Genomic DNA, 20927 nt, shown 5'->3' with positions numbered 1-20927 from the left:
GTCGAAGGGACGGCTTTCATGGAATGCAGCCATGGTGTTTCGAGTATGGCATTATAGGGTGCTTTGGCGCGGATGACGGAGAACTTGACGGTGCGGGTTATACCACCTGCGTAAACTGGAAGGCGAATTGTCCTGATCATTTGCTCTGAGGCTCCGTTGAAGCCGGTGAGCGTGCGAGAGGAAGGCTTCATATCCCTTAAATCAACTCCCATTTTGTCGAGTGTGTCGCGAAAGATGAGATCGACTGAGCTGCCGGTATCAATAAGGACTTTTGCGACCAGACATTCGCCGATGTCAAGGTCGACGAGGAGAGGATCGTTATGTGGCATGTGGACGCCCTTGGTGTTTAGTGCCGAAAAAGTGATCTGGTGATCATTTTCGACTGAAGAAGGCCACTTCTGAGAGGTGGTTGCTTGACGTTTGTAATCTTTGACGGCTCGAACCGAGTCACCGCAAGGTGGTGATCCGCCCATTATGACACTAATGTGCGGGGCTCGAGTAGCTCGCATTGATTCGAGTTGCTTCCTCAAATCGTCAGTTGTGTTCTCGAATGTAGGAATTTCTGCGGGCTGATTCTTTTTTGATTCGTGACGTCGTCGCAGATCGGACCCTTTCGAACGGTTGAGTTGGATTCGCAGGTCGTCGGCCTTCGAATTGAGCTGGTCGCGAAGGTCGCCAGTTTGACCGACTCTCCGAGCGTTGCATTTTGACATGGTCGCACGGAGGTCGGCGGTTCCTGTGTTTTCGTTCGTGGCGCTTTTTCGCTTCAATAGAATGCGCAGGTCTTTATCTCTTTTCGAGGGAGCGAGAGACTGCTTATCCTTGCTGTCCAATTTATCGCGCAGATCTGGTTGCACTGTCGGGACGTCGTCATCAGAGGAGTCGCAAGGGCGAGAGAGTATGAATTCCACTCGTCGCTGGCGACGTGGGTGTTCGTCTTCTGATGAATCGTTGGCGGGGCCGACGTTGTTGACGGGAGTGCGCTCAGGGCTTGCTCTTTCCTCGCTCGGGGCTGTGTTCTTTTGAGACTTCTGTGCCTTCTTCTCCTTGCTCTTACTCCAACTTTTGGTGTTTTTCGGTGTCGTAGGAGAGGTGGGCATTTGGATTGTCCCATTAGTGATCCCGTCGAAAAACTGCCCGATGAGGACCTTGCATTCCTTCGTATCATGGGAATCCGTTTTGTGGTAGAGGCACCATTTTTTTGGCTCCTCGGAGTTTGAACTCGCTGGTTCGGATGAGGTTTACTGCTTCGGAGCGGAGTCTCGATCCCAGTGGTTCCAGCCTTTCTCTCGCGTGATGGCTGCTGATTTTGGAGATTCCTCATCACCGACCGAGCTAACGTAGCCTCGCTTCTGAGTGGTATTTCCACCGGAGGAGTGCTGGCGGGGCTCGGGGCGGGTGTCGTTTGTTCGGGAGGGTCGCTGTTTCGCTGCTGCTTCTTTTGCGAACTTTGCTCTGGTGTCTTCTTCCATGCGGATAAAGTTGTGCGAGCGAGCGATGGCGTCGGAGACAGATTTTGTCGGGTATCGGTAGAGATCCTGACGGAATGTGGAGTCGACGTGCAAGGTGTTCATCAAAGATTCGACGGCGATATGGTCGGGAATATCAATCTTCGAGACAATAGCTTTGAATTTCTCCATGAAGTCGCGGAGACTTTGGTCGCTGGCGTGAGTGAGGTTCCACAAATCTGACACGGTCGCTTCCTGGTTGGTGAACATGATATAGTTCTTAAGGAAAGCCGTCGAGGGGTCGTGGAAACAGTCGACGGAGTTTTCTCTGAGGCCGGTGAACCAAGTAAGGGCCGGTCCTTCTAGGGTTTCGACGAAGAGTTGGCAAAAGCCGGCGTCTTTGTCTTCGTCAGTCAGGTTTGCACGTCGCATCGCTATGTTGAAAGACGTGACGTGAGTAGAAGGGTCAGAGAGACCTTTGAAGGTTGGAAGACGGAGTTTCTCCATCTTCTGGAGCCGCACGCCGGTAACCTTTTACGTGAAGGGTGTACGAAGAGATTCCGCGAGTACATGCTCGATTTGGGGCGCGGACGTCGTCACCTGGTGGATCTTCGAATTGATGTTGAGGACCGACTGTTTCAACGCGGCTAGTTCGCTTGCGGTGTGCGCGTTGATGTCGTTACCGGCGCTTTGGTTATCGTTATCCCGCGTAGGTGCTACGTCGGTGTTTCGTTCTGTGGCGAACAGGTGTCGACGATACTGCGCCGTTGAAGCTTCGGCGTTTGCAGCGAGAGGAGCAAGGATCTTTGCTATCGCCGTGATTTGGTCAACTGCCGCCTTCTGCGCCGCTTCTTGTAGGGCGAGGCGTGCCAGGATAGTTTCCATAGACGCAGGATGGGGAAGTGGAGTTACTGGTGTAGGCGTAGGTGTCACCTCTGGAGCCGGCGTCACCTCGAGAGCTTCGCGCTCCTCGCCTGACGAAGAACTGTCGTTGTTAACGACCATAGTTCTGACGTTACTTTGCTAGTTGCCCCACGGTGGGGGCCAACTGTTTAATCGGAAAACGGTAATAAAGAAGATATGGGTTTTAACAAAGACGTCTTATTTATGGTCGGAGAAAACGTTCAGTCGGTTACAAGAGAAATGAAGAGAATGCGACAGAAAGGAAGCCGGTAGCTCAGTCGGTTACAACTAACGGCGAGATGAAGCAAAGACGAAAACCCTAATCTAGCCGCCAAGTGTTAGTCAGTGATTTCGGATCCTTCTCTCGTTGTCTCCCCTTTCCCTTATATAGACGTCCTGATGCTTCGTCCTTGACCTAATTTACGCCATCTTAGTGGGCCTCCTCTGCTGGGCCGAGAGGCCCGTAGGCATCCGAGCAGCCGCTGAGCCGAATATACTTTAGTCGATGACGATCGACTAAAAGTACTCAAGAGTCAAGCCGAGAGACCTGACTCTTGAGCCGACCGATCGAGCCGTCGCTCTACCTAATCCGGACCAGGCCTTTTTATTCCTCGGGTCTTGTGGGATGGTCAAATCCATCCTCTACAATACTTGAGTTTGAAGATTATTAAAGCTTAGAATATTGCAAATTTCTAGTCAGGAATCGAAACAACCTGCGTCACACATGGTTTGACGGCAGGCTCTGTAGACGAAAGAGGTGGCATAATCCTCTGCGTCACCTCCATTTCCATCCTATCCGTTGGATTCATTTATAAGCGATTCAAATTGCATCTAACGGCCATAGCTTTGGTGTCCCACACGGCTATAAAACGGAAACACTGCAATAACCATATCAGTTACCTTTCACGACTTTTAGATTTAGACCCATACTTTACGTTCACCTTCTGGGACGTTATGATATCATTATTATTGGTGGTCGCTGTTTCTCTTCCTTAATTAAAGGATTATTTTCCTATACCATATAACTACAAAAAAGTGTTTGTGAGGAGCACATAATTCAAAAGAAAAAGTGGTAGGAGGAGGAAAAGATAAAAAAGATTATATTTTAAAGAGGTAATAAAGAAACATTTTCAGTTCAAAAAAAAATAATAATAATAAAGAAACATTTTTTTATAACAATAGGAGAGAAAAATGTACGATTCCGTTTAGAGCACCAGCAATGCCAGGTTGGTAGGAGTCCTTAGCAATGTTTTTTAGAAAAAAATATTATAATATTCGTTTTTTAGGTTTATGTGCTCCATAAACCTCTTGCATAAAGACTGATTCATGCGCAAGTTCGTTAATGTTCGCGGGTTCCATTACGCGTGGCGATCCGCGATTGGTCAATTTTTTTTTTTTTTTTATGAATGAGAAAAAAAAAAATATTTCAAAAGTTGTTTCTTGGTTATCGAGCAGTCAGTTCTGGGTTGCGGGGTTTATAAAACGGAGGTCAAAGTAGCGTGTGAATAAGAGTCGCGTAAAAGCTCCAGGCGGCGCTCATGCAAGCAGCCCCTTTATCACAATACAGTTTACAAGTTTATAATAGTGCGGTGGGATGGATAAATATATCACTAACTAAACTACTAAAAGTAAATAATCTAGTCTTTTACACTTTAATCCCGCCTTTTGTTTATGCATTTTACTAATCCACGAGTCTCTTTTTCTTTCTTTTAAAAAATAAATCAGCACTCAAGCTGAATTACATCAAAAATGAAAGATAATGATGATATGACATATTCTCTCTATTCTTAAAAATACTTAATCCTTATTTAAATAATCGATGTTATATATTTTACTTTTGTATTTAAAAGCTGATGTTTTAAAGCATGATTAATAATTTCTCTAAATTAAACATAAATTAAAATATAAAATATGAATAATGAAACCTTTTTAATATGTGTAAAAGGTTAAAGCGTTAATTTTCGTATACAGAAGAGTATATGTTTTCAGATAAAAATTTGTGTTAATATAAATATATATATTTACAATTTTTAATAGTTAATAGAATTTTTAAAAATAATTGTACATATTCAAAAAGATTTACATATATGGATTCATGGAGAGTAGCTTCTTTCTTTTTAATACTCTATGATACTTACACACATAAAATGATGTATGTATAATGAAAATTTTTATATATTTTTAATATGTGCGAAACACAAAATACATCATTTAACAACATAGAAAATATTAAAGAGTAAAATAATAACAACAATAATAATAATAATGATAATAAGAATAAGAGGATCGGAAAATTGCCAAATATGACTCACAACTTGATTTCAAACACAAAGGTTAACCCAAACTTGAATCAAATGCAAAAGTAACGTAAAAGGCTATTGAAATTACAACCAATCCCTTGCGAACAAAATAAAAACCCGAAATGTTTTTACGTTTCTAACCTCCGTAAGTCGTCTGGACTAGTTTTACTTAGAAATAATTTAAAAATTTTGTAAAACATATTTTGATAAGTGAAAAATTGAAATCATGTAATTAACATATGTTTTAAGAGATATAAATTAAGATATAACAAAAGTTAATTGTTTTCAACATAGATGAGTGAAAGTAGTGAGTCATGATATTCTTTGGTTTAGGTTTTGCCAACATATGTTGTAGTATTGTATGTGTTCTTATGGTTAGATTTTGAAATGCATAAATGTTTTTTTGAAAACTTTAAAATTTACCTAAGTGTTTTTATTTCTGTGTATAGTAAACACTATTTAAGTATAACTACGGGTTTATAACGTGGTTAGTTAGTTAATTTAGTCAATTTAGTTTAGGGGTTAGATTTAGGGTCTGAGACGACTTACTAGTAAGTCGTCTGATGTACAGTATTCAGCAGACTACTTACTAGTAAGTCGTCCAAACCGGACCAAACCTTTAATTTTAAAATGTACTTTTAAACCTAACCGGATTATTTACCGGCCATATATAAGGTGTTTTTTTTTCACTGTTTATCGAAAATCAGAAAACCCTAAAGCCGTTTCTCTCAAACGCGATTTCGAAGGCGATTTCTGTCGATTCTCTCTAATCTATCGTTCTCATCGTTCTCACCGCCGGTTATCTCTCCGCCGTTATCACCGTCGTTCTCACCACCGTTATCATCGTCGTTCTCACCACCGTTCTCACAGCCGCTTCCTCTATTTAAGATCCGAAAGGAAACCCTAGCGCGCATTCTCTCAAAGGCGTCTCGTTGAACTCCGCCACCGGTAAGTTATATCTCTTACTGTCGAGTGATTGATTGAGGAAAAGGTGAACATAAAACTGGAAGTCCTGGAAGACTTATAATTAAGTCGTCCAGACGACTTAATTATAAGTCTTTCAGCTGGAAAACTTGCCAGACGACTTAATTATAAATCTTTGATTGTTTGAGATGGTTGTCTTTGATTGTTTTGCAGGCAAAAAAAAATGGAGATGCCAGAACTCCCCGTAGGATATATACATTAGGGGAAGAGCCCCCCGCAGTGCATAGCATTTCGTATCATACTTGTTGGACGTTGCATGCTGCTTTAAAGAAAGCTCTTCATGATGACGAATATGAAGAGCTGAAGGAGTCGAAGTTGGGAGTTTTCATCAAGTTCCAAGAGCTGGGATTTGATTGGGCTTCAAGGCTGGTTCACTACATGCTCGGTTTCCAGCTGGACATAAAGAAGAAGTATGAGCTGTGGATTCTCGTTGATCCAGAACCTGTGAGGTTTTCACTGTTAGAGTTTGAAAACCTCACTGGTCTAAACTGCGAGTACATCGAGGACCTTGAGAGACCTCACTCTGCTGTTATAAAGGAGTTGACTTCTTTTTGGGAGATGATGGGAGTTCATGTCGAAGCTGGGGCATCTACTCAGGAGATAATAGCAGCACTTGAGAGATGCGAAGGGTGGTCTCCGGATGATCGCAAGCTGCTCGCGTACCTTGCCATCTTCACTGGATACATTGAAGGGAGAAAGTATTCAACCCCTACACGGGTTAGTCTGGCAAGGCTAGTGATGGAGCTAGGACGGTTTGAGAATTATCCATGGGGGAGAGTCGCGTTTAAGGTGCTGATGGACTCTGTGAAGGGCAGAGATATTTCGGGTTGTTACACTATTAATGGGTTTGCGCAAGTTCTCCAGGTCTGGGTGTACACAGCTCTTCCGGAATTGGGTGCTACTTTTGGTAATCCTCTCCCAAAAAATCTGTCTCCACCGATACTGGCTTACAAGGGTCGCAAAGGACGCATACAATTTAAAGAGGCTATCCTCAGTCAGGTATTTACTTCAATTTGGACGACTTCGCAGAAAACTTATAATTAAGTCGTCTGATAAATCTTCCAATTAGACGACTTAATAGAAGACTTATAATTAAGTCGTCTAGAAAGTCTTCCAGCTGGATGACTTAGTAGAAGCCTTATAATTAAGTCGTCTGGGAAGATTATCCAGACTACTTAATTATAAGTCTTCTACTAAGTCATCCAGCTGGAAGACTTTACAGACGACTTAATTATAAGTCGTCTACTAAGTCGTCCAGCTGGAAGACTTTCCAGACGAGTTAATTATAAGTCGTCTGTGAAGTCTTTTCTTTCCATCTTTCTTAATCCGTCAAATATCTAAGTTCATATCTTCTATTTACTGCAGACTAGGGTGATCAACTTTGTTGAAAAGGACACTGCTGAAATGTTTCCAAAATGGGAGTTTGATGTTGAGGACACGCTCGCGGAGAACATAATTAAACTCATGTTTGTGAAGAAACCGTGGAAGTGGACCATGGATTGCTGGGAAGTCACCGGTACTTGGGTCAATACAAAGCCGGCGGTTGTGAGTCCAGCGAAGAAAAAGGTAGTGAAGGAAGACAGTCCAAGACCTCGGAAGAAAGCTCGTAAAGAGGCACCTGCTGAAGCTAGTGAAGAGGCAGCTGCAGAGGCTAGTGAAGAGGCAGCTGCAGAGGCTAGTGAAGAGATGACTACGACTGTTGGTGGGTTGACCAAAGAGGATATTAAAACCATGTTCAAGGACATAGCTGATGCCATGAGGGAAGGGTTTGGGACGTGCCTTAAGGAGATCAAGTATCTGTCGGAAAGGGTGGAAGCTGTGGAGAAGAAGGTTGGTATCACCACAAAACGGAAAGGGACATCATCTCAAAACACTACCTCTCCACCTAAACCGACGCTCGAACCCGGGGTTAGTAACGAATCCTCTCACAACAAGAGATTGACTAGACAAAGTCTTAAGAATAAGAATTGAAAAGTTGCATTTGCTTTGTTTCTTGTATGTCAGAACATGTGTGCTTTGTTTATAGTGTATGGATTTTATATATGTATTTTGTTTCATGTTTGAAGACACTCATTGGTTATTATTGTTTGAAATGAATCTTTGGTTATTATTGTATAAACCCATCTTGTATATTGCAGAGTGAAAGTGTCAATGGGACGAACGCGGGAAGGAAGAGCTTGGCGGAGGATAAAGGTCCAGATGTGCCCGCAGATGTGCCCGCAGCTGTGCCCGCAGATGCTAGTTCCTCGGAAGATAAAGCTCCAGAACTGAGCCTTGTTTTATTGGACAAAAATCAATCCACTGTTTCAGATTTACAGAAGGAGGATGCTAGATATCTAGAAAAGAGGGATGATGCTTTGGCACTTTGCTGTGCAAAGAGTGATCGAACAAGGAAACTTGCTGCCTCACAGAAATCTCCTTATACGGCAAACAACACGACCAGAGTGATCATTTCAAACAGAAAGCTTTATCCAGGCTATAATCCTTTTGCACCAATTGACAAGACGAAGTTAAGGGAGCTTGTTGATTGGTTGAAATCTTGTCCGTAAGTGTTTGCTTTTCCCATAATAGCTTGCTTTTCACATAATAGCTTGTTTTTCCCATAAAACCTGATTGCTTTTCAACATTTTGTGTTTGCAGTCATTATAGAATAGCTCTCGATAAAAAACCACGTAAAAGTCAAACTTGGTGGTATCAAATCCTCCGAACCTCCCTAGAGTGACTGGAGGACTGTGTAAGTCTTCTGCTATGACGTAGACGACTTACTTGTAAGTCGTCTGGTAAGTCTTCTACTTAGACGACTTATCAGACGACTTAATTCGTCTACGACTTACTTGTAAGTCGTTTGGTAAGTCTTCTACGTAGTAAGTCGTCTACGTAGAAGACTTACCACTAAGTCGTCTGATATCTTCTGAATTGTACTCTATTTTATATGCAGCATATTGATGTTTAGATTAATGTGATGAGGAAGATATACGACGCTAACCCACAACATTTCAGGAGCGAGAGAATGTGCTTCCTTGATCATCTCTTTGCTCAGCAATGGATATTCAACTTCAAGGAATTTAAGGACTCGAAGCCCGATCACAACGGTTTAGGAAGAAGACTCCCTAGTGGGGCGTGGAATTATTATGCAGGCACTATACCATCATTTTGCCAATCGAACAAGGTTTGGGGGACGGATATTGATGATATCTATGCGCCAGTAAACTTCGCCGACAGTCATTGGATTGCTATGTGGATATCGATCCCTAAGAGGCACATAGTCGTCTTTGACAGCATTTGTTCCAGTATCTCCCCAGAAGAACTCGATGTGGTAATGGAGCATTTTCTCTACATGGTCCCTTATCTGCTTGTTGAGTGCGCTTCCTCAGATGAAGTACGTGCCAAATACAGCCTGGAGCCATTCACATATGAGAGACCGACCAATATACCTCCGGCCCGAGCAGGTGATTGTGGCGTGTACACTCTAAAGTACATTGAATGTCATGCTCCTGGGATAGAGTTTAGTAAAAAAGACTTTGCTAAGCCCAACGGGAAGAGTATGAGGGATAAGATGGCGGTGGATATATTTCAAGAGCTTCCTGACGTGTATGAGTTCGAAAACAAGGACATGGATGACATTCTGGGTACGTATGACAGGTGATAAACAGGCCACTTTAGATTATTTTGTATGATAGATTAGGCTGATGTGTGTATTTGAACTTGAACCCTATTTTGTATTTGAACTTGATCCCTATTTTGCAACTATATTTTGCGCAGAAGACTTACAGTTAAGTCGTCTGGAATGTTGGACGACTTAACTATAAGTAGTCTGGAAAGTCTTCTGAGCAGTGACCTTTTGTAACTATATTTCGGATAATATAAAGGGCAAGACCATCTCAAATTTGTTTGGTAGTACAATTTGACAAAGAAGTTGACACATATAAGTTCATAACACAAATTTTTAGTACATGGACTGAACACTGGACGACTAACTTGAAGGTCTTCTGGAAAAAAAACCCTGGACGACTAACTGGACGACCTTCTGGACGACTTAATTGAAGGTCTTCTGGAAGACTAATCACTGGACGACTAACTTGAAGGTCTTCTGGAAGAAAAAACCCTGGACGATTAACTGGACGACCTTCTGGACGACTTAATTGAAGGTCTTCTGGAAGACTAATCACTGGACGACTAACTTGAAGGTCTTCTGGAAGAAAAAGCCCTGGACGACTAACTGGACGACCTTCTGGACGACTTAATTGAAGGTCTTCTGGAAGACTAATCACTGGACGACTAACTTGAAGGTCTTCTGGAAGAAAAAACCCTGGACGACTAACTGGACGACCTTATGGACGACTTAATGGAAAGTCTTCTGGAAGACTAATCACTGGACGACTTACATTGTGGTTTCGTATGGCCAGTTTCCTTGCATTTTGAGCATCTATAAACCCTGTGTTGCTTCCGGGGTTTGCGTCCTCTCATCCTGGATAGCTCCAACCAAGATTGCCATCTTGATTTCTTTTGTCTTCCCGGACCACGTTTTACTTCCGGAGGAAAGCATGTGCATATCCTGCAAACAGAAAATCCTTTGAGTACACTGGACATACAAGTGTGGAGATATGCAAACCAACATATGTTCCAGCAGCTATAGCATGAGAGCAAGGTATTTTCTCCACTGCATAGACACCACAATCACACTTTCCATGTTCCAAATCAACCACACAGTCCATTTTCCCACCTTTCACAAAGAATCGCCATCCATCAATTGGTTGTACCATCATCGTATCCGCTATCTCCGATCGAACAACAAGCAAATATTCAACACCTCGACTATGTTGAGTTGGGAGACTCAAAGCATCTTCTCTCCTTTTCCAAAACCACTTTCCTAGCTTCTCCCTTATGAACTCCAACAGAAACTGAACCGAAAATCCTCTAGCTCGCTTCAGAGCGGAATTAATAGATTCAGCGATGTTGCTTGTCTTTATGTTGTACCTGTCCCCCTGACAATAAACCCTTGACCATAGGCTGACGTCGGCATTATCCAAATACGTTGCAAGGTCCGGGTTTGCACTCCGTATCTCAGCCATGTACCGGTCAAAATCTGAAACTGTATTAGCATAAGCAGCACCTTTCACCAAGTACAAGAGATGTTTCCCTTTAAACTTTTTGACAATGTTATCTTGAAGGTGATAATAACATATTCCTCGGGTTGCCCAAGGAAACACCTTATCACACGCACTTTTAATGGCCGCGTGCCGGTCAGAGACTATCACCAGAGGCTGCTCATCAGATATACAACTAGCCAATTTTGTGAAAAAACATTCCCAAGAAGGTTCATCTTCAGCATCTATGATCCCAAAAGCCAATGGAAATATCTGAAAATTCCCATCTTGTGCGGCTGCAACTAACATAACACCTCCATATTTCCCACTTAGGTGAGTCCCATCCACCACAATGACCCTTCTGTGATACTTAAAACCTTTGATAGAAGCTCCAAAAGAGAGAAATAGATACTTAAATCTATTGATATAATCAAGTTCTATAGTCGTGATAGAATCGGGATTTGGTAAGGAGATTTGCTCCAGATATGATGGCAGACGCGAATACCCATCTTCTGCTGATCCTTTCACCAATGTTTGTGCATATAAAAGTGCTCTGTATGAAGTGGTGTAATCAAGCGACATGCCAAACATGTTCTTCATACATCAATGATATGCTGCGGATTCAACCCATCAATGATTCCAACACGATCAATGAAAAGTCTACCTACATACTTCGGAGTACAGTGTCTCCGCTGAGCGAGTCGGTCTCCCGCTGAGCATATATGTTTTTCCACATACTTTGTTACCCAAAACGTGTTTGTCCCATGTTTCACACTCGCTCTGACCTTCCATTGACAACCACTAAACGGACATGTTGTCACAAGGAGAGTTTTCGTTGACTTGTATATTCTGAAGGAGAACTTAAACCTCACTGATGTCAACCGCAGCTCTGAAAGCAGTGCATCCTTGCTAACAAAACTCTGGTTGACATAGATATTGTTACCATTCGATCTTCCTCCTTCAATCTTTTCGATATCTTCAAAACACATATCATCATCTTCCTCATCCTCATCTTCAAACTTTCCATAAACACTGTAATCCTCACCATTCTCGTCCGCTTCAGCAACAATAGAGATACCAGCATCCTCCTCCCCATCATCCTCCTCCCCATCATGATTTTCATCTTCAACCAAATTATCATCATCATCTTCAAAACATTCATCAGCTTCATCATCTTCCCTGAACTCTGAAACCGTTTCCACCTTGCTACGGCTTGATACACAAAGCCGTACTCCATGCGTTTTGGTTATCTCGATCAAGTTTCGAACTTGTCTATCACTTGTAACATGAATAGGAGGGGTGTCTGGAGCCTGCATCATTTCTGCTGGTAATGAGTAGGTTATCTCCACAGATTATGTGCTCATGTCCAGGTTATAATCTTCTTGAGCCATTGCAAGAAGTTCAGCATGTGTCGAACCTTCCCCCCAAAAAATGATTCTCGCTCCTTTGACATTATCAACCACAATATCCCAACGGCAATCATTCAACAACCATTCTCCATACACTGCATGTAACTGACGCATCATCTACAAAAATTCAAAGTAAAACACATTAGTAAACATAGAGAAAATGAAAGTTTACTAAACATTGAAGCAGACGACATACCAGTAAGTCGTCAAGTCGTCTGGAAGGCTTACCAGTAAGTCGTCCAAACAGGTCATTTTTGCAATTGAATTTTAAATAGGACGACTTACAAGTAAGTCGTCCAGCTTTGTTTGTTAAAAAAAAAAAACCTAGACGACTTACCAGTAAGTCGTCTAGGATAAATGGGTTAGTTTTGCATTTGACCGAATTGTATCAGATATTTGACTTTTCCTGGACGACTTACCAGTAAGTCGTCTCAGGGAAAACAAAAATTTCAATATTTTATTAAAGCTAGATGACTTATTTGTAAGTCTTCTCAGGTTAGTTTGCAATTCGAAAAAGAAACTTATATATTTAACTTTACCCAGACGACTTACTTGAAAATCGTCCAGGCAGACGACGTACAAGAAAGTCATCCCAGATAAGCAATGTTTGACCATAATCTAGGAAATAAATCTGGACGACTTTGCTTATCTTGGACGACTTTCAAGTAAGTCATCTTACTTGACGACTTCCGCGTAAGTCGTCTGGAAAAAGTTAAATATTTAAGTTTTATTTTTCAATTGCAAAAGTAACCTGAGACGACTTACAGATAAGTCGTCCAGATTTAATAAAATATTGAAATTTTTGTTTTCCCGGAGACGAATTACTCGTAAGTCGTCCAGGAAAAGTCAAATATCTGATACAATTCGGTCAAATGCAAAACTAACTCATTTATCCTAGACGACTTATCAGTAAGTCGTCTAGGGTATTCTCTAGATTTTTTTTTAACAAACAAAGATGATGACTTAAAAGTAAGTCGTCCGTTTGACCAGAAGACTTACCCGTAAGTATTCTACAGCCAGACTACTTACGGGTAAGTCTTCTACACAAACAGATCTGGAAAAAAATTCAATTTCATACCTTAAACTAGTGAGATGACTTCCTTCGCACACAGAGTCTTCTCCAACCACCCAGAATCTCAAACGAAAGTAACACACCAAGAATAGTATGCTTGAATAGCTCTATAAACCATAAAAAATTTTGAATCAAAAGCTTGAGTTTTTTGGATGAATATGGAAGCAAAGTGAAAGAGATGTTGTTTTTAGTTCATAACAAGTGAGAAAGAGAGAGTGTAAATCGATTTTAAGTGCATTAAGAGCTTCAAATTGGTTGTTCATGGTGGTTGGGGTATTGATGACAATGACAATCTTGTAATTACTTGAAGATGATGAGGGTGAGAGAGTAAAAATCTCATTTTCGGAAAAACAAAATAAAAAAAATTTGATGGCATTTTCGTGAATATCATGAACTTGTGGGGTGAATAAGACAAAAAAAAAATTCAAAAAAACATAGGTTAATTTTAGGTTTGACTCTGAGTTTTGAGTCAATCTTGCAAAAAGCCCATCATAGAATCATGTTAGAAGCCAGCAGCATGTGTGGATATAACTTTTGTATATGGACTACATATATTAGAGATTTATAATACTGAAATTAATTTATGAAGTTGGATGGGTGTTGGTTGATTAAGCAAACCAAAGCTTGCAAGTAATACCAAACTTGATTTAATTACAACCAACTCCAACAGATTACTTTTGATTCCCCAAACTATTTTTTTCTTAACAACTTGAACTGCGCATAAATCTTCCATGTCATCATTTTCTTTTTGCAGTTTCAGTCGAACTTTAATTTATTGTTTGATTTCTTTGTTTCCTACCGGGTTAATTAGCTCTCATGTTATTATAACAATAATACATGTCCTGATTTTATGTAATCGCTGTGTGAAGGAGATTGCGACATTTTTAAAAGAGAAAATATACAGATAACCATATTTTCATGAGAAAAGTAAGTAACGTCCCCTTTAAAACTAACGTTTCCATTAAATTTCATACAAACGAACGATACATTCTCACGGGAAAAATCGCATAAAAAACTCTCGATGTATCACTTACTATAATTTTAAATTCTGAAAATTTTTCATTCACACTTTTAACTTTCAAACTGATATTTTTATCATAAAAAACCTTCAAAATAAAAAATAACCAGTAGTACATGTAAAAGGATGATGTGTCAGTTTTTCTTTTAAAAAATATTTAATTAATAAAATAAACAAATAATTAAATAAAATTCAGATTTTTTTTAAAAAAACTGGAAATTTAAATAAAATTAAATAAACATTCATATTTAAAAAAAAGTTCAGAAAACTAAATAAAGATTTAGAAAATTAAAAAAATTAACTAAAGTTCCAAAAAAAGACCAAATTAAAATAGGGAAAAATTAAAAAAAAAATCATAAATTTCAAAAATAAAATTCAAAATTCAAAACTTCATTTTTTTTTGCCATTTTCAACGTTGATATCGGAAACTATCATTGGAGATATGCAAAAAACTGTCATTGTTAATGCTTAAGTGAAAAAACACCATTGTCATAAGTGATATATTTGAAGTTGTTATTGTAAAGGATGATATGATATTTTTTCAAAAAAAATCCTGTAATTTGTAGTAAAATAATTTGATTTTTGAATTTTTGAATTTTTTAAAAATTTATAAATTTTTATTTAGTTTTCTGTGTTTTAATTTCATCTTATTTATTTATTGAATTTTTAGTTATTTTTATTTTATTTATTTAAAAATATCTTTATTTAATTTTCTGAACATTTTTTAAAAAATAATTGAATTTTTAATTTTCTTAGTTTTTATCAAATTTTCCGATTTTTATTTAATTTTCAGAATTTTTATTTAATTAATTAGATAATTATATTTCTGAAAAAGACTTGATACATCATTTTTTTACCTGTACAACCAGTCAACTTTTTATTTCGGAGATTTTTGTGATACAGATGTCAATTTAAAAGTTAAAAATGTTAGTGAAAATTTTCAAAGCTTAAAATGATACTAAGTGCCATTTGAAAGTTTTTAATGTGATTTTTCCAATTCTTGTATATGCATCCGAAAGAGGTTGTTTTGACAAAGATGTCAGGTTTGAAATGCCAAAAATGGTAGATATTGTTTTGCATTTCTTAAGGAAAATGATCGTATATACTAGTATACACATACAGATACAGCACTAGTTCGTGGAGGGTCCACCACGTTTTCATGTACATTGATTTTTAAAAAAAAAATACTTATCCATTTCATATTCCAATAAGCAATTTGGGACTAAGAAAATAGAAAACGTCCACACGAAAAATAATGGGTGACACATTGCCATAGCAGTTTGATCATTAAAGTAAAGTTTCACAATTCTAAGATGATGAATTAAACTTGAAAGGATCAAATTCGAAGAGAATGCATAAACTTGCGTATTCTATTAATATAATCATCTTCTCTATATAAATGAATGGTTTATCGAATGTGTTTTCTTTGAATATCGTGAGTCAGACATTTAACATTTGATTTGCCTTTCTTTTCACGATCAATTATATACAAACAGGCGCAAATGCGTGTGCATTAGAGAACTTAGAGCTATGATTATTGAAGGGTTCTTAGGGTGAGGTTCTTAGCGGAATATAAGAACCTGTCTCTTAACTTTTAACTAAAAAGCTAAGAATCGGCCTTAAAACTCTTATTTAAAAGCCGGTTCTTAACTTTTTTAATTAAAAGTTAAGAGACAGTTTCTTATATTCCGCTAAGAACTTCATCCTAAGAATTCTCAAATAATCATGCTCTTACAGAGTGATGAGATGATTAAACCATGTTTTAAGCAAAACTGAAGGAAACACAAAAAGTAAGGGTGAAGGAAAAGTGGCTCCAACAAACAAAACTTATTACAGGGTTTTTGGTAACTTTTTGTATCTCGGAGGCCGAGATGTCGTCAAAATCTTCGAATGTACCTTTCTTTTACTTTTACTTTTCTTTTACCTTCAATTATTACAACGGGTTTTCCCAAAACAAACCTTAAACTATTCCCCCGTTAAAAAGTGTATTTCTATGATTTTTTTCATTTTTTTAAAAGCAATTTTTCATTTTTTTAAAAGCAATCTTGACTGTCTTTGTAGAGTTTTAGATCAAGTCTTCTCAGGTTTTAAATTGCTTAGGTTAAGGATTGTTTTCGATTCGTTTATGGATTCAGGTTCGATGATCGAGATCAATGCACAAACAAAGACACAAAATACTGTGTTCACCCGGTGTTCGCTGATCTACTCACCGGAGAGGGAGACGGTACCCCTCAATTGCTTCACTATCGGATTTGATCAAGTTACACAAATATAACAATGGTGAACTTGCGTACAATCGAGATAAAGAATGAAAGAGTTTAGCGAGCTTATCACTTCCTCTGTGAAACCGAAAAGTCACCGCCGGAATGATCCAATCTGATCGTGTACCGCTTTCGTGACTCCGTCGATCTTCACCCTCGTGATCTCCAAGCTAAGTCTTCTCCTCTCTCTCTCGATCTCTGTATTTTGATCTTCTTCTCCGTGTGTTGATGACGACTGGATCCGAAAGTTTGTTATAACAAAATTTCCCACTTGCTTTCCAAAATGCATCGTTTCACTTAACGAGCAATCCTTAAGGCTTTGGACTGAGACTTGGGCTTTGTTCTTTGTTGCAGGTTTCGCGAGAGCTTGGGCCGTGGAACACGAAGCCCACACGGAGTTTGGCTGAACTTAACCCACATTCTTCTTTGTTTTTCCTGATTAAAGAAGAGTGGTGTTTTTCGAGTAAAAAAACGATGTTTTGTAGAGCATGAGTGCAAATGCGTAGGCAATAATCTTGTAAAATAAAGCCTTTTACAAAAAGTAAAATAATAATCAGGTAAAATCTGTAAAGTTAAAAAGCTCATAATGTATACGCGAATAATGTATATACGAGGAAAGACGTATGTATCTCAATTTAAGCGTGGGCCATGAAGAGCCCACTACCTACCGGATCCACAAACTTCACTCGGTAACGTACAACTAGACCCATACAAAATTATCTACATTTATTTTTGGGTTAATTTGATGAATAACTATATTAGGATAAGTATTAGTTTCGTAACAAGAAGATATAGAGAAATATGAAGAAAAAAGAGGAGAGAGAAAGAAAGAAATGGTTAGCTAGTGAAATATAAAAAAATTTTTTGGTTATTGTTCAAATTTTTTTTTATTTTACTCATTCTTGTTTTGGTTTGTATAATAATTTGGAAAATTGCACCTAATAACTAACAAAAAAAAACTTAAATTAAGTAAATAACCTCTTTTTTTTTAGACATCTATTAAGTAAATAACCAAAACTCCCTTCTCTTTCTTCTTTTATCTTCCTATGTCTCTCTATTCCATTTCTAGAAATTTAATTTTGGTTTTCTTTTTGTTTTTTTTCACCAATTCTCCCTTATTATTTACTTTTCATTATTAAAGTAGTAAATGGTACACTGTCTAGAATGAGTCCAGCTATTTTTTTAATCATTTTATCTACTGCTGTTTTCGTTGAAAAAAAAATCTACTCTTATTTTAATCACATAAGTTACTGAATGAAATATGATTTTACAAAATAAGAAAAAACTTAAAAATTCATCAACCAATATTATTTACACCTTTTCTTTTCAACTATTCTTTACTTGTTATTGAAAATAGTGATGGTTTAGGCCTTTGAGGCTTTGACGAATTCACACTCATGGAAACTTACCAATTTGAAGTAACGTCACTGGTCGGTAAGAATTCAAAAGAACATGAAAAAGGTATTTGTCTACTTGCGTGTTCCTGTTCTAGTTCAATCCAACCTTTGTACATCTTTATCTTTGCTAATTGTCATAATTTTCAGGGAAATTGGCAATATAAAACAATTAAACTAAAATATTGTCCCCTTAGAATAAAATTAACTTTTGACACTTTTGGACATTCACTACCATTTTTGTATATAAGAATTCATATCAATTTTTTTAGAATGCAAAAAAAACTGGAAAATAATATATTTGATGTAGATAAGCAACTGCATATAAGAAAAATATATTTGGATTCAAAAAATGTTTGAATATTAATTTCAAAAATGGGGTAAATGTGTTAGAAAATCAGATCTACCATCTACGGAGGTTTAGAATATATAATCTAACAAAGACATAGTGATCTACCAACAGTAGAATGCGCAATACACCGAAAACATTAACAACTACTAGGGAAGAACATAAAATCTTCATTCCCTCTATGTTCTACATAACTAGTAGATTTGATGCGCTACAAAAATTAATTAATCTACTAAGGTAGAAAATGCATTATTCGAATTGTTTTTTTGTCTACATTGGTGGTATCCAATATTCTACCAGGCCTTCTAATTTCTAAACAGATAGAATTCAAATTCTACCTAATAAAATTACAAAATCCGAAAATCTAGCCAAAAACGGTTAGGAAATATTCAGTAAATCTTTTAAATGTTTTTTACTTCCTTTTTTAATTTTTTTCCCTAAAATTTAGTCTTCTTCTTCAACATAGCACGATTTCTGAAATTAAACGTGGAAGTTCTTCATTTTTTAGTTCTTCCAAACTTTTGTCATTCTAAAATATGAAGATTAACATATATGCTTCATGTGGTTTGTGGAAATCGTCGATGAACAATGGATGGGGATTTCTTGTTGATGAAGAAAAAGGAGGCAGGTTACTTACTTTGGACACAAGTTCAAGCTTTGAAAACCTAAAGGTTATGGTGTGTGAAGACTTTGGAATTGATGTAAACATGGTCAATATAGAGCTGAGTTATTTACCTTCCGATTTGATCAATAGCATCTACTCACCACATGTTATCATCACCAGTGATAGGCAAGTTAGAAATTTTTTTACATATGTAAAGAACAAAGCTTCGACGCAGTTGTGTGTGAGTACTCAAGCCCCTAACATAGCGGAAGAAGGTACTGAGTCGCCTAATAGAGAGGAAGAGCCTATGGAGTCTGACGATTCAAGTGATATGGAGTCTGACAATGCAGCTGATATGTATTCAGAAGAAGATGTTGAGGTACCTGACAGTAAAGATGACAAAAAGTGTGACAAATAGAAGATCAATGAAGATAGTGTTCGCTAACATTCGAAATATGTGCAATGAAACATAATTTCGACTACGTGGTTGCCAAATCGGATAAAAAAGTGTGGTACGTTCGTTGCTCAGATGATGATTGCAGCTGGCGTGTTCGTGCAGATGGATTAACAGGCTCATCGTATTTTATCATCAAAAAGTATGTACCTGATCATTCATGTGCTGCATCCAATAGGAAGGGTTCTGTTAGGACAGTTTCAGCAAAAACAGTGGGTACTCTCTGATTATGCATAAGTATGAAACTGGTAAAGAAGGGCCGAGATCAAATGATATAATCCAGTATATGCGTATGGTACATTTGATGGTCTTGTATAAGATTTTTTTTAGGGCAAACGTTTCTTCCACTCGGGTTGGGTTTTAGGGTAAACTTGTATGTGTTTTGATTATTAAGATTTGTCATGATTATTAAGATTTTTTTTTGTGATTTATAAGGTTTGTGTGGATTCATTTGGGTTGAGATCGTTTGTCATACTTTAGTGGCATTTAGGGCATAGATAAGGGTTCAAATGGTTTGTCTTACTTTAGTGTCAAATAGGGTATAGATAAAGGTTTAGTTGGTTTGTCTTACTTTAGTGTCAAATATGGTATAAATAGGGGTTTAATTGGTTTGTTTTACTTTAGGGTATCTTTAGGGATTGATAAGGATTGTCTTCGCATACCACTCATTTAGGGAGTATTTAGGAAACTCAAATTGTCACAACGTTAAAGCGAGCAACTAAATGTTTCAAATAAAGTAAAAAGTAAAGAGTAACTACAAGAATCAAAAACAAGAGTCAAATAAGAGAGTCAATAACAACCTACTTCCTTAACAAGTCATAAACGAAAGAACTTCAATCAAGTTCCACTAGAGGATTTGTGATCGTCTTTGGAGGAGTGTATTGTGCCATTCTCAAAATAAGCTCAGGATCATTGGCAGCTTCCCATAGGTCATAAGCAATCTTTTGGCGCGCTTCTCGAATGTTGTTGTCATTCACCAGGGAGAAGTCCAAGCCTAGAAGATGACATTCAATGTGCTTCAAGGCATATACTCCACAATCACTGCTACTCTTGTTTAGTAAGTAGGGCATTGGGGCGTAACTGACAGTATATTGCTTGACCTTGAGTTGCTGCCGACTCTTTGAAGACTGAACAAACAGCTTTGACAATTCTAGGGATGAGAAAGGCAAATGGCTCCACTTCCTTGTTGTGTTTCAATCCCTCACAGTCAAAGACCTCTATCGAACGAGAAACAAAGTTGACACACATAGAGATCCAGTGTTTACCGACATTTAGAGGCACATACATGCGTGTAACGTCAAGATCCCACATTAGCCTTGTTCGTTCGTGTGCTGGAAGTTCACCAATGACGAATACACTATCCTCACCCAGTCCACATACGTCCACTCGTTACAGACTTTAAGGAGCTCATCCCTTATAATCAATAAGTTGATCTTTCTGTTTTCCTTCAGCACCATGCTCCAGAACCCCTTATCACTCTTCCAGTTATTCAAGTCTACGTCGAGTTCTTCTTTGAACTTCAATCCAGTCACAGCGTAAAACTCTTGCATAGAAAACCTGAGAGGCCTCTTTGCAAATAGAAACCACAACTCGTGAAGCTTGGAAACCTTGAGCTGCTTGCATATGAAGTTGTGAATAATCTTC

This window comes from Brassica napus, chromosome C9 (genome assembly GCF_020379485.1).
Source record: "Brassica napus cultivar Da-Ae chromosome C9, Da-Ae, whole genome shotgun sequence".
Taxonomy (NCBI): Eukaryota; Viridiplantae; Streptophyta; class Magnoliopsida; order Brassicales; family Brassicaceae; genus Brassica; species Brassica napus.
The sequence above is the reverse complement of the archived record's forward strand: the minus strand, read 5'-3'. Positions refer to the sequence as shown.